Source organism: Choloepus didactylus, chromosome 11 (genome assembly GCF_015220235.1).
Source record: "Choloepus didactylus isolate mChoDid1 chromosome 11, mChoDid1.pri, whole genome shotgun sequence".
Lineage (NCBI taxonomy): Eukaryota > Metazoa > Chordata > Mammalia > Pilosa > Megalonychidae > Choloepus > Choloepus didactylus.
The window spans coordinates 32,619,156-32,631,500 of NC_051317.1; positions in this window are offsets into that span (position 1 = coordinate 32,619,156).

Below are 12,345 nucleotides of genomic sequence, written 5' to 3' on the forward strand. Positions count from 1 at the left end.
TTAATCTATTCTTTTTCCAGAAAGCTGCTGAATTTCAAAGAGGACATAAAACTTTCAGCCATATATTATGTTTATTTAACCAAACACAAAATGTTTGTAATTGTCTCACTAATTACTCTCATTTTCTCATCTTTACATGGCTAAAAATGTCCTCTTTATCATTTCTGCTGGATTTTTCATTTATTTGACCATAATGGTACTTTTTGGCTCCTTTTCAAAGAAAAAAAATATTATTTTACCTTATGAAACATACATCAGATCAAGCTCCACACAACTTAAAATGCCAAAATTATTCACACCCTTATTTTTTATTACCACCAATAGCAATATATTTCAGATTTACTTTAACTGAACAATGAAGCTAAGTTATTAAATGTTTTTGGCATCTTGCTTTGAAATATGAAAGAGAAATAAAATTATTATCATAAATAGCTTCATCTGGACAAATATCAGGCATTTTCATCTTTTATTTATTTGACTATTGCAATTTTGAGCACAGGATTTGCTATGATATGTCCATCTTTAAAAGTGAATAAAAACAAAATATTGATTACATTGCCTCAATTTTATTTCACATCTTTAATTTCAAAATTTTCTGTTTATTTTGAAAATCAGAGACATATTTATTTTTTATTATTAACGGAGAGAGTAAGATGACAAAATCCTACATGTGCTACATACACAAAGGGTAAAAGTAAAGAGTCAATAGAAAACAAATAATAACAAAAGCATGTACATCTACCAATGTTAACAGCAGATGGAATCTAATTCAAGATGTAAAAGAATTAGAATAATTCTGCTTAAATATTAGAATAATTTTTATTGATTAAAATAATATTCCAAGGAGTTATACCAGTTGTTACCTTTTTTCAGTTAATGACATAAGACTAAAATATATTAGACAAAAATCAAGAGTTACAAGAAAAATTTTACAAAAGTGTGATCATATTTATCCTGGGAACCCAGGGAATAAATTAAGCAAGCATATGTAACAATCCTGAGGATTCAAAGAATGCTTCTACATGAGCAAGAAAATAATACATATGTATCATTTTATATTCAATAAATTTAAGAACATCTCTTTACAAACAGATGGATTGTTGAAAAAAAAAAACCTATAATGTGTCTTTTCTGAATTCCAAGAAATCAGGAATTGCACAGGCTGTCACGCTGGCTCATATGCAATAAAGTCTGAACAAAACAAAAAGAGAGGAAAAATAATATTTTGAAATTTATAAACATACATTTCCTAATATCTCATGGCCAAAACAAAAATTCAAATGTGAAAATTAAATTGATTTACAAATGGACATTTTAGAACTCTATTTCTCAAAATATGTGGAATGTTGTCAGGGTAGAACCAGATGGGATAATTATAGATACATTTATCATAAAGCAAAAAGGAATGAAAAGAAACAAAGATAACATAAAAAGCTGAATATAACATTAAATAAAACAAAAGTTAATAAAAGGGAAGAAGTAATAAATATACAAACAGAAATAAATCACATAAAATTCAATAAAACAAAATGTGGTTCTTTGGAAAAACAGTAGAAAAGTTGTTGCAAAATTTGGCAGAGATAAAAACAGAGACAACAGAAATAAGCAAAACTGGGAATACAAAAAGTGAATGAACAATAGATAAAAAGATATTCAAAAAATTTTAAGGGAAAGCAAACTAAAAGTTTATACTAAAAGCATGAAAACTAGGCAAAATTGCTTACTTATGAAAACATACAAGTTACAGAATTTTCCCCAGGAATGGAGAAACTTTTCATAAGCTAACAATCATGGAAAACATTGAGAAATAGTAAAAATTAACCCATAAGATAAGATAGATAGTTACAAGTAGAAAGTCATAAATTAAAATAATCAAAAATTGGTTCTTTAAGACACCAACAAAATTAGTACCTATCAGTATGGGTTAAAGAAAGAAGAGTAGTAGAAGGAAGGTAAAGTAATCAATATTTAGCAAATGAAAGGGATATTACTCTAAAAATCCTTGGAACACTAAAAATATAAGGTAATGAATCAAACATCTTTATATAGACAAATTGGAAATTATACATTAAATTAACATTTTTTCCAAATGTGGTTAACAAATTGATACATTTTTTCCCGTAAAGAGACTTAAACACAATAAAAAATTATAGCAAAAATGATACATTGATTCCTTAAGTATAACTCTCTCCCCCAAATTTGAATTCCAGGTTGTTTCACCAGTGAATTTTCTCAAATATTTAAGCAAGAAATAATTCCAAGACTTCATAAACTCTTCAGAGAATAGTAAAAGAGGAAACACTTCACAGATACTGTTGAAGTCACTTATGCCACCCCTGGAATAGTGCATGTGATAATGAAAATTTACACACAATCCCTATCCTGAACATGGATCCCAAAATTCTAAACAAATTATTAGCAATCTAATAAAATCTATACAGTAAAATATATTACAAAAAATTCATTTCAGGGATGCAGCATAGGTAGAACATTTGAAAATAAATCAATATACCACATCAGTAGAAAAAATTAGTAAAATTATGTGGTCTGCTCAAGATAGACAAAAATAACTTGATGAAATGAACACCCATTTAATTTGAAGTTAATACAATTCCTCTGCAAATTATAAAAGGAAAGTTGCATAATCTTATGAAAACATCTTACCTAATCATGAAATATTTAAATAATGCCCCATGAAATCATGAATGAGACAAGGATGGTGGTTCTCACCACTTCTACCCAACATTGTACTTAAGGTCCCAGCCAGTGCAACAGTGTAAGAAAAAAAGAACAAAAGTAAAAGATTGGAGAGAAAAAACAATGCTGTCATTCTGTAAAGGTGACTTAATTGTGTAAAGAAAACCCGAAGGAGTCTACAAATAGATTATTTAATAAGTGAATTTGGCAATTTTTCTGAAATCATAGCCAATGTACAAAAACAAATTGCATTTCTACATACTAGTAACTAGCACTTACAAAATGAATTTTAAAGAAGGTGTCAGTTTTCTAGGGCAGTACAAACAACATACCACAAACTAGGTGGCTGAAAACAACAGAGGTTTATTTTCTCACAGTTCTGGAGGCTGGGAGCCCAAAATCAAGGTGTTGTTAGGGCCATGTTCCCTTTAAAGTCTGCAGAGAAGAATCTGCTCCCTGCGTCTCCTGGCTTCTCGTGGTGGTCGGAAGTCCTTGGCGTCCCTTAGCTTGTGGCATAACTCATTCCATCTCCGTGTGTCTCCTCTCCTTCTCATAAGGAAACTAGTAATATTGGATTACAGACCCACCCTGCACCAGTAACTCATTTTAACTTACCTAATTCCTTCTGTAATGATCCTCTTCCCAATAAAATCACATTCTGAGATATTGGGGATTAAGATTTCAAAATGTGTTCCCAGGGATACAATTCAACCTATTACAGAAGGTAAGATTTAAAAATGTCATCAAAAAGTAAAAGAGAATTACATCTAATGAGAGATGAGAAAGAAAGCTGCACAGCAAATTAGCAAACATTTACTATGAGGCTTAAAAAGACCCAAATAAATGGAAGTATAATCCACCTTCATAGATGAGAATACACAATTTTGTAAAGATGCCAATTCTCAGATTTACCATATAGATTCAAAGAAATCCCAGTAAAAATTGTGGTAGTATTTTTGTAGAAGAACAAAGATGACTTTGAACAAAAACAAAAAATAAAATTGCAATACCTAAACTGATACCAAGGCTTATTAAAAGAGAGTGAATAAATAACATAATATGGTGCAAACATAGACACATAGGCCAACAGAAGAGAACAGAAGCCAAGAGCACACATATACATTCATTTGATTTATGACAAAGGTGACACTGGAGAGCAGTAGGTGAAGGATGAGGCTCTTTTCCATAAATGGGTCCTTGACAATTGTACACCGTATCAGGGAAAAAAAGAGCCTTGACTTCTGTCTCAGGCCATACACAGCATCACCTCTAAGTGAATTGCAGATCTGAGAGTGAAAAGTCAAACAATGAGTTCCTTAAAGAATGACATTCTAAGCAAGCCATGATAATCAGTAACTATAAAATGCAAAGATGGATAAAATCAACAACATTCAAATTATGATGCTCTGTTCTTAAAATACACCACTGAGAGTGTGAAAAGGCAAATTCAGGTGGGAGAAGACGTTAGCCATACATAAAACCGACATTGTATGTAGATCCCTTATGCATCAGTTACAAAACATATTGCAATGTATTTATAAAGTTTGAAAAGGTGGCTTCTTTATTTTAGTTTATATATTAAGATTATAAAATCAAATCTAACAAGAGGTAGGTATGTCTATGAGTCATAGTTGTCTAAAGAATCAGCAGCTCTCTCAGAGGCTCTTTTGTGAAAATTGTATGTGCGAGTCATCAGTCATCCATCCACTGACGTAAAGGAGAGATTGTTTACAACTTTGGAGATTGAATCCAGTTCACACTCTTTATGGGTTACTCTAAGGGATCAAGAGTGGGAGCAGCCAGACTAGTTGGGGGCTGACCAGCGAAGATGATGGTAGCTTGAGGTAGAGTAGTGGAGGTGGAGATGGGGAGATGTGGTCACATTTGTTCAATAAGGGAATGGAAGGCTTGTTGAAGCACTGGGTGTGCTGATATAAGGGAACACGAGGGCAAACAACAGTGTACAGGCTTAGGGACAAATTGTTTTTTTCCCCTTTACATTTTATTTTGAAAATTTTCAAACATTCAGCAATGTTGAAATAATTTTCCAATGAACCCCCTTTACTCCAAATCTGGTTTCTGTCATTAACATTTTAGGATACTCGTTTCTCACATACCTGCATATATATCCGTTCCTCTATCCTCTATCAAATCATTTTCTTATGCATTTCAAAGATGCTGGCATCGGTGCACATCTTAAATATGTCTACATGCAAATCATCAGCTAGATTTCAAAATTTTTGTAGTCTTATGTAAAAGTTATGTGCAATGAAATGCACCAATCTTAAGTGTACATTTGCTGAATTTTGACAAATGTCTACATCTAGGGAACCGTAAATTTTTGCAATAAAATGTTGAGATACTGCAATTTATTTTCAGTGCAATAGCTTATAGTAAGTTACAGGTAAATGTGCAATGACAAAAGGAAAATTTTGCAGGGAAAGCGAGAATCAACAAGTGAAAAAAACCTCTCTAAAATGCAATAATTTCAATAGCCATCTCACATTGCCCATATTTTTTCAGCTGTTTCCTTATTAGAAAAATAAATGTAAATGGCTTTTTATGTAACTAGAATTCCCTATGGAAAAAAATGAAGTTGTTAATTTGATTTATCTATCAATTACTCAACATATTTAGTCTACAAAATTATATTAAAACTCAGGTTAATAATACAGGCTTTAAAGCTCTAAAGAAAGGCAACAGTTTTGACTAAACTTAATTCCATAAATCATCGTGGCAATATTGCTACAATAAAACCATTGTCTGAGCACAGGCAATATATAAAGACATTTTTTTAAAAGATATAAATAGTTCTGAGAATGGTAATTCTCTTAGTTTAGGAACTTGGTTAATTGTATTATAAAATACAGGTTTATTCTTTGGGTTCACTACTTAATTTTGAAAGTATCCTTAAGGAAAATGGCATTACAAAAATATCCAATACATTTTCTCCTCAATAGACAAGCACCTTAAAGTTTATTTATGTAACTTAATTGCATTCACAGCTAACTTAAAACGGCAGCAATAAGCAGGTCAATATTTTTCACACGTGCTGGTCTATAGATACTAAAGAAAATTAACCTTTTAGAGAGAAGTAAAAATTAATTTTGTCTCCATTAATTGTTCAATCTTAGAGAAACAAAGACCTCATTTTACTACTTGAAAAAAAAGACTTTCCATCCCAGCTCTAATAGAAGCAGTTTGTTATAAACATGCTAATTTATTCCAAGCTCTATGCCTCAACTGACAAATACGTCATCAGTAAGTTTTTAAAAATAAACAGATGAAAAAACCCCAGTGTCCAGTTTTCCTCCTGTGTTGGGAAGATATGTATTTGTTTTATGTTTACTTATTATTACTTTTCTTTTTTCTGCATCTATTCCGTGAGAATAAGCTGAATCCACCCAGTGACAATTGGTTAGAAGTGACTGTAATTCATGTGTATCACTTCGGCTAATGTTTTAGGAATCTGTTTTCTCTTTCTTTTAATGTGGGCTTTTGACCTATTTTTGCTGTCCAGACCTCAGATTTGTGAAAGGTGTAGTTTTAGAAGTTTCTAGTAACTAGGTTGGCCCCCATGATACTGCGATCTTAAAACAGAAAGGGGTGACAGGTCAGTTGGCTGCCACTAGCGTTACTGTTTTGGGACACTAGGCTATTTTGGATTCTATATTTTGTATGTGTTCCTGTAACAGGAAAAATGTTGCTGGCAATTTTCAACAGAGAGGCTGATTCCCTTCCCAAAGCAGCAAAGCAGAATTTGCACAGTTTCCCACTGTTTCCCCTGGAAAGGTGCACACACCTGGAAGAGCACTGGTGGTTTATTCACTCTGAACACAGCCCGAAGGCCCAGGAAAGGAGATCAACGCCAAGTTTTCGTATTTCATGGCGATAGCCCTGACGAACAAAATGCCCCACAGCCGGGTCTTCATCCTAGGCCCTAAGTTCGAAGCCATCAATCACCTTTGCGATTTGGAAGGACACCCTGTGGGTTTCCTCATGAAGTCATTTTAAATTTCATCCCAGGAGAAATTAAGAATCTTAACATCCCTGGCTATGAAATAGTCAGGAAACGATGAGGAAAGATAAAGATAAGCCAAGAATTGAAAACGTAGAGAATCCTGAGAGCTTCTAATGAAAGAAAAAATGATGTCAAAGTACGAGAACAAGAAAAAGTCCTCTCTCTTTAAGGGATGAACAAACCAGATCATCTAGGCCCTATATCAATGAGTTCATTTCCAAGATTCTAACTTATTGTCCTGTTTTTCATTCCTTAAGATTTTTCTATTCATTCCTTTCACAAACTTAAGGTGGTTATTTTTTGAATTTTCAAAATTCAAAATTCAAAATTAACCATGGGCTTAATTTATTTCTCTAGCTCTGCGGACTGACTGCTGCTCTCTGGTGATGCCTCCTTTTTGCTTTCAGCTCTTCTCAGTTTTCACATCAGCTTTTGCTCCCTCACCAGGTGTGCTCCTGCATCCGCCTGCTCCCCAACCCTGCCCTTCCGTCATTAGAGTCACCCCGCTTGCTGACCACAGCTCCTATATGAAAAGTGGGTAGGACACGCTGGGCTCTTGGACTTTCCAGAATGTTCTCCCCAGAACCCCTACATCCACAAGGTCATGACCAATAACTGTGCCATCCCTGAAACCTTGACCTCAAGTCACACCCCCATCTCTGATATCACCTCCTTCTGGTCCCCCAACTCTGAGAATTCTCTGACTTTAGTAAATCTGCCCACCCATGAAGTGGCCGTTACACTCACTCACCACCTCCTCCATGTCCTCACCTCTTGATTTATCAGTTCAGATTCTCAGCACCCTTGAAACTCCTGTGAGAGTCACTAACTTACTTAGTCACTTATTATCACTAGTAACTAGTTAGTTAGTAAGTTAGTCACTAACACTAGGTTTTGTGTCTCAAGAGAAATCAGTGAATCTGCCTTGGTGAAGAGAAGGACTTTCCAACATGATGGCTGGGAGGGTGACAGCTGCCGGCCATTCAGAGGTGCTCCAGGTGGGTAAGATGCCAAATGCGGAGGCTGCTGGTGCCCTGGGTAACATCCTCAGGTGGATGTGCCAGTACACAGGTGTCCATTGAAAAGGAAATGCACAGGAGACCAAAATGCCCTGGGTTGATTTAATACAACAGCTTTGCTGGAAAAAAAACATGAAGTCATCAGTTTGAGAGAGAAAGAACTATTGGAAAATCATCAAAAGGAAGGAAATGCTTGAAAAACAAAGCCCACTTTATAGTAGGCTTTAGTTACATAGAATCCTGCCTTAGGATCTGTGGTGGATAATGAGTTACGGATAGTTTCTCGTACTCTAACATGAATTTTTTTGTAACTTATCTCAACAAAAACAATAGCTGGTTAGTTAAAATTATTATTTTCAAACTTTCTGCAAACACTGTTTTCATGAAACAATCAACACAGCTTCTTAAACTACCTTTCCCTGTAAATTATCTTTCCCTGGTAATAAGATAAACATGTAACATTGACAATCTCCTTTATTTATAATGCTTAGAATGCTAAACATTTCCTTTCCAATGAGGGGAAACCTGACTTTATGTAAAAACTCACCTTTGTCTCTAATATCACAAGGAAAAAGTTTTTACCAATAAAATCGATATCAGTAGGTGCTGGTTGTAAAGTCTCAACGGAATTAGCATAGTTTCCATTTCAAGGAAAAATAGTTGCCTTTCAACTTCAACAAAGTCCTTTAGCCCAAACACTAACAAACACACCACACACATGCCTAGAAAAACCACATTTAATAACCTATTGTCCTCAATAATGGGTATTTTCTCACACGCCCATACAAGACCAGTCAGATTCTAATTTATCATTTTTAAATGTAACTAAGCAAGGGGGAAGCACTACAAGGTGCATTGCAATTGTCTCCAGTTTACTATGTATCAACTCAGTTTAAAAGTCCAGGATCAGGAAGATTAAATGCATAGATGCTGCAAGAGCCTGCAAAGGTGTATTTATACATTCATTTAATCTTAAATTAAGATGTCATTTGACTTAAGTTGAAGCTCGATTCAAGTATAAAGGAGAACAATATTTTTCTAGGTTACAACACAAAACTATATGTTTAATGTAATATGGAATAGATTGCACCAGCCTTAGAACATTAATCTTATACAAATTTTATATGGAATATTGACTGATTTAATGTGAGATAACAGTAAAGTATCTTAGCAGAAAGAGCCAAAAGGGACTCTTAGTAGTATAATGCTTTTTGAAGTTTCCCCCCTCAAATTGTGTTTATATTAAAAATTGCACTGATTTAATGGATTTATGGAGTCATTACTGAACCTTAGAGATCCTTTACCTCGAGTAATATGATGAGACTTTGTCATTCAAAGCTCCTGGCATTTGGAGATGAGAGTGCAACACTAGTAAAGAGAAAGTAAGTGAACTGAACTTCAAATAACTCTTGTCAGCTGTGATGTGCTTTTTAAGCTAAGTACATAAAATTTTTGATATCTGGAATTTAAAGGGAAAATGAAAGGTGCCACTTCCCTGGGTGTATTCACCTCCGTGGTGCCCCTAGAAGCTTTTTTTTTTTTTCCTTTCCTTTCTATTGAACCAAGATCCTCCTTTAGGAACCAAAAACTGAAAGTCCTTTGAAGACCAGAGAGCAGAAAAATTGGCCCTTTGTTTAAAAAGGCACAGAAAGGGAAGGGCTAAGATGGAGTTCAATTAGTCTAATTTGAAGAGTAATCTTGGAAGTAAAATTTCCAAAGCTGAAACAGCCCCTGGACACCTAAATTCTGTCTAACAGACCACTAAAAATCCATCTACCTCTTGAGCACAGAGCTAGACTATATTTCCCAGCATCCCCTGCAGTTGGAAGTGGTCGTGTAACTGGATCCTCCCAATGGGATGCGAGCACTTACAGCCCCATCTCCTCTGAGGAAATCACCCGTGCTTGTCTCACTTTCCAGCTGGCTGGCACAGGAGCCCCGTGTTTAAAATGGCAACAGCCTTGGGCTGTTAAATGAGAGATAAATAAACATATATTGTTTTAACCTTTGTATTTTGGGTCCCCATGGAACAACGGTTTAGAACATCTTTATATAACAGACAACAAAAGTTCATTTGAAAACCAAACTATAACAAGCCACTCTTGTTTTGTTTTGTTGTGTTTTTTTTCTCTAAATCGCCAAATTATGCAGAAAGGAAGTGTTCTTTTAGTTCTTGAAAGTGTGTACATATGTTTGGCAAATAGTTACTCAAAGTCAAGCCTATAACTTCCTAAGATGCTTTTTCCAGACCATTCTTGGCCCCATCAAAAGGCTCTCCAAACAGCAGTCAAAGCGATGCTCCAAGATAGCGTCCCATTAATATGAAAATAAAGCCCAATGTATGTAACACAAACTACAAAACCTCGTCCGGGTCTCCAGGTCTCCAGCTTCTTTGGAGGACACCTGTCCCCTCCCTCCTTGGCTTTCATGCTGTTTGATTCTGCCTAATTTCTTCCTGCTCCAGAGTCCTTGGATTGTTTTCTGCTCTTTTCCTCTGGCTAGGCAACTCTCACTGATGTTTCACTCTCACCAGAAATGTCAGATTCTCAGAAGCCTCTTCCTCATCTCCCAGGCTGGCAGATATCACCAAAATGGTTATGTATTCATGCAATAATTTAATAGTGACCTAATTAATTTAATAGTGATCCCAAGGCTTGAAGTGTTGGGAAAGCAGTGATTGTGTTTCTCTTGTAATTCCCTGTAACCAAAATTCCAATAACAAACCCTGGAGGGATTGGGTCTGCAAAAGTACTTTTTAAAGTGAGGGTCAGAGAACAGAGACCAACAGAGAACAGGGGTGTTCAAATACCCTGCCCTGCCAGACATTTCCCCAATCGCAGAGTGAAAATGTTCTGACATGACCTGTGCAGGGGACAGATCATTCTCCTTCTCCTTAGGGCAACACTTACCTTAGAGGATCTTGGCTTCCATCCAGGCTCTAGAGCAAAGGAGGAGCATGCTTTCCAAGCTTGCCCTCTCCCTGTTGATCTGAGAAGTCCAAGAGCTTGCCATTGAGATGGCTCACTCTGTCTTATTCTGATTTATTATCTATTGGTGTTTGGTTTCCTCCTTGCCCTCATTCTAAGCTGCTTGTCTAAAGGAAGGGACTTGGAAACAGGATATGAAGGCAAAAAAAAAAAAAAATCTTTTCTGGAATTTTGAATTTCAATGTTTTAAACTCTGAGGGACATAGAAAGGACACCTGGAATAGACCCAAATCATGGGAGAAAACATCAGACTATGATGTTCCAGCCTGGGAACAAGAAGAAATAAGATGGAGGATATGATAAGAAATGGTCATTGGCAACCTGGGAATGAGAGCTGAGTCAGGAAAGGACCAAACAGAGAAATATGCTCACCAAAGGCAGGCCTCCCCAGCCCTGACTTCACTTGGGGAAGTGCAAGCACCTGAGTCCAGAGGCTACACCGGCTGTCCTTCCCTGGTGTCTGGAGAGTTCCTTCTGGACAGAAACCAGTGTGATTCCATTTCACGGACCGTCAGGAGTAAGCTTCAGACTCTGCTCAATTTCACCCCAAGGGCGGGGCAATGTCCCATGATACCTGGAATCTCCCTGAGAAGGAGTGGCGGAACTCTGTATATCTGGCATAACGGCAGGGAGGCCAAAGGTAAAATCGAACCAAACCAGAGCCAGCTTGGGCTAGGATTCCCTATGCACCAACAGTCTTTCCATCCGGACTCTAGGGAGTCAACATGTTGATCTCAGCAGAGAATCTGGCTTCCAGCCTCAGCTTCAAGGATCCACTTAATTTATTTAGGTTAAGACTAATGTTCTTTTTCTTCTAAACTTATGTTACTGTTTGAGTTTCCTGTAGATTAGCCTTAAAATGTTATCAGCCATTAGACAGGCAAATTGAAAGAGGAAAGAAGGTGAAGAAGGAGTCATTGCATTAGGGAACATGTGAATTTTCAAGATGGTTCTTGAAAAGTTTCTTCTCTGAACACCAGGCTTTATTAGTTTACATCCTTTTGTTCTCAGCTAACTCAGGTGAAAACATAAATATTGGAAGTATATAGGATGCCCCACCCTCCTGTTATTAAGGAAGGGGTGTGCTTCTTCCTATAGGAAGGTAATTGTCCCAACTGTGTTCTAGAACCCATTGCTCATTCCATCAAAATATACTATCTCTTTTTGTATCTTTGATACCTTCCATTACCCCAACTTTCCCTCTGCTAGCTCTCATTAATGTTCACAACTAACATACATCTTCTGCTTCTATTTCTGTTCTTTACATTCCACCTTTAATTCATTAGTCTGACTTTTGTCCTTCCTCTCAATGGAACTATTCTAATGAAGTGTTCCAATCACGCATGTGTCATTAACCCTGTGGACACTTTCTCTTATTCAACATCTACTTTGCCTCTTTCTCCTTCGTTTCCCCAGACCCTGGTCTCTCTTCCCTGGTCTAGTACTTAGCTTTCCCAGCTCTTCATCAGTCTCCTTTGCTTCTCATTTTCAAGAGATGTTTACTTTCCGAAGGTTTTGATACTGGCCTTTATTCCTCTGTCCCTGTACACTTACTGTTTAATCTCAGGCAACTCTCTTGCTTTATCCATATGAATGTTGTGATTTCTCAAACATCCATTGT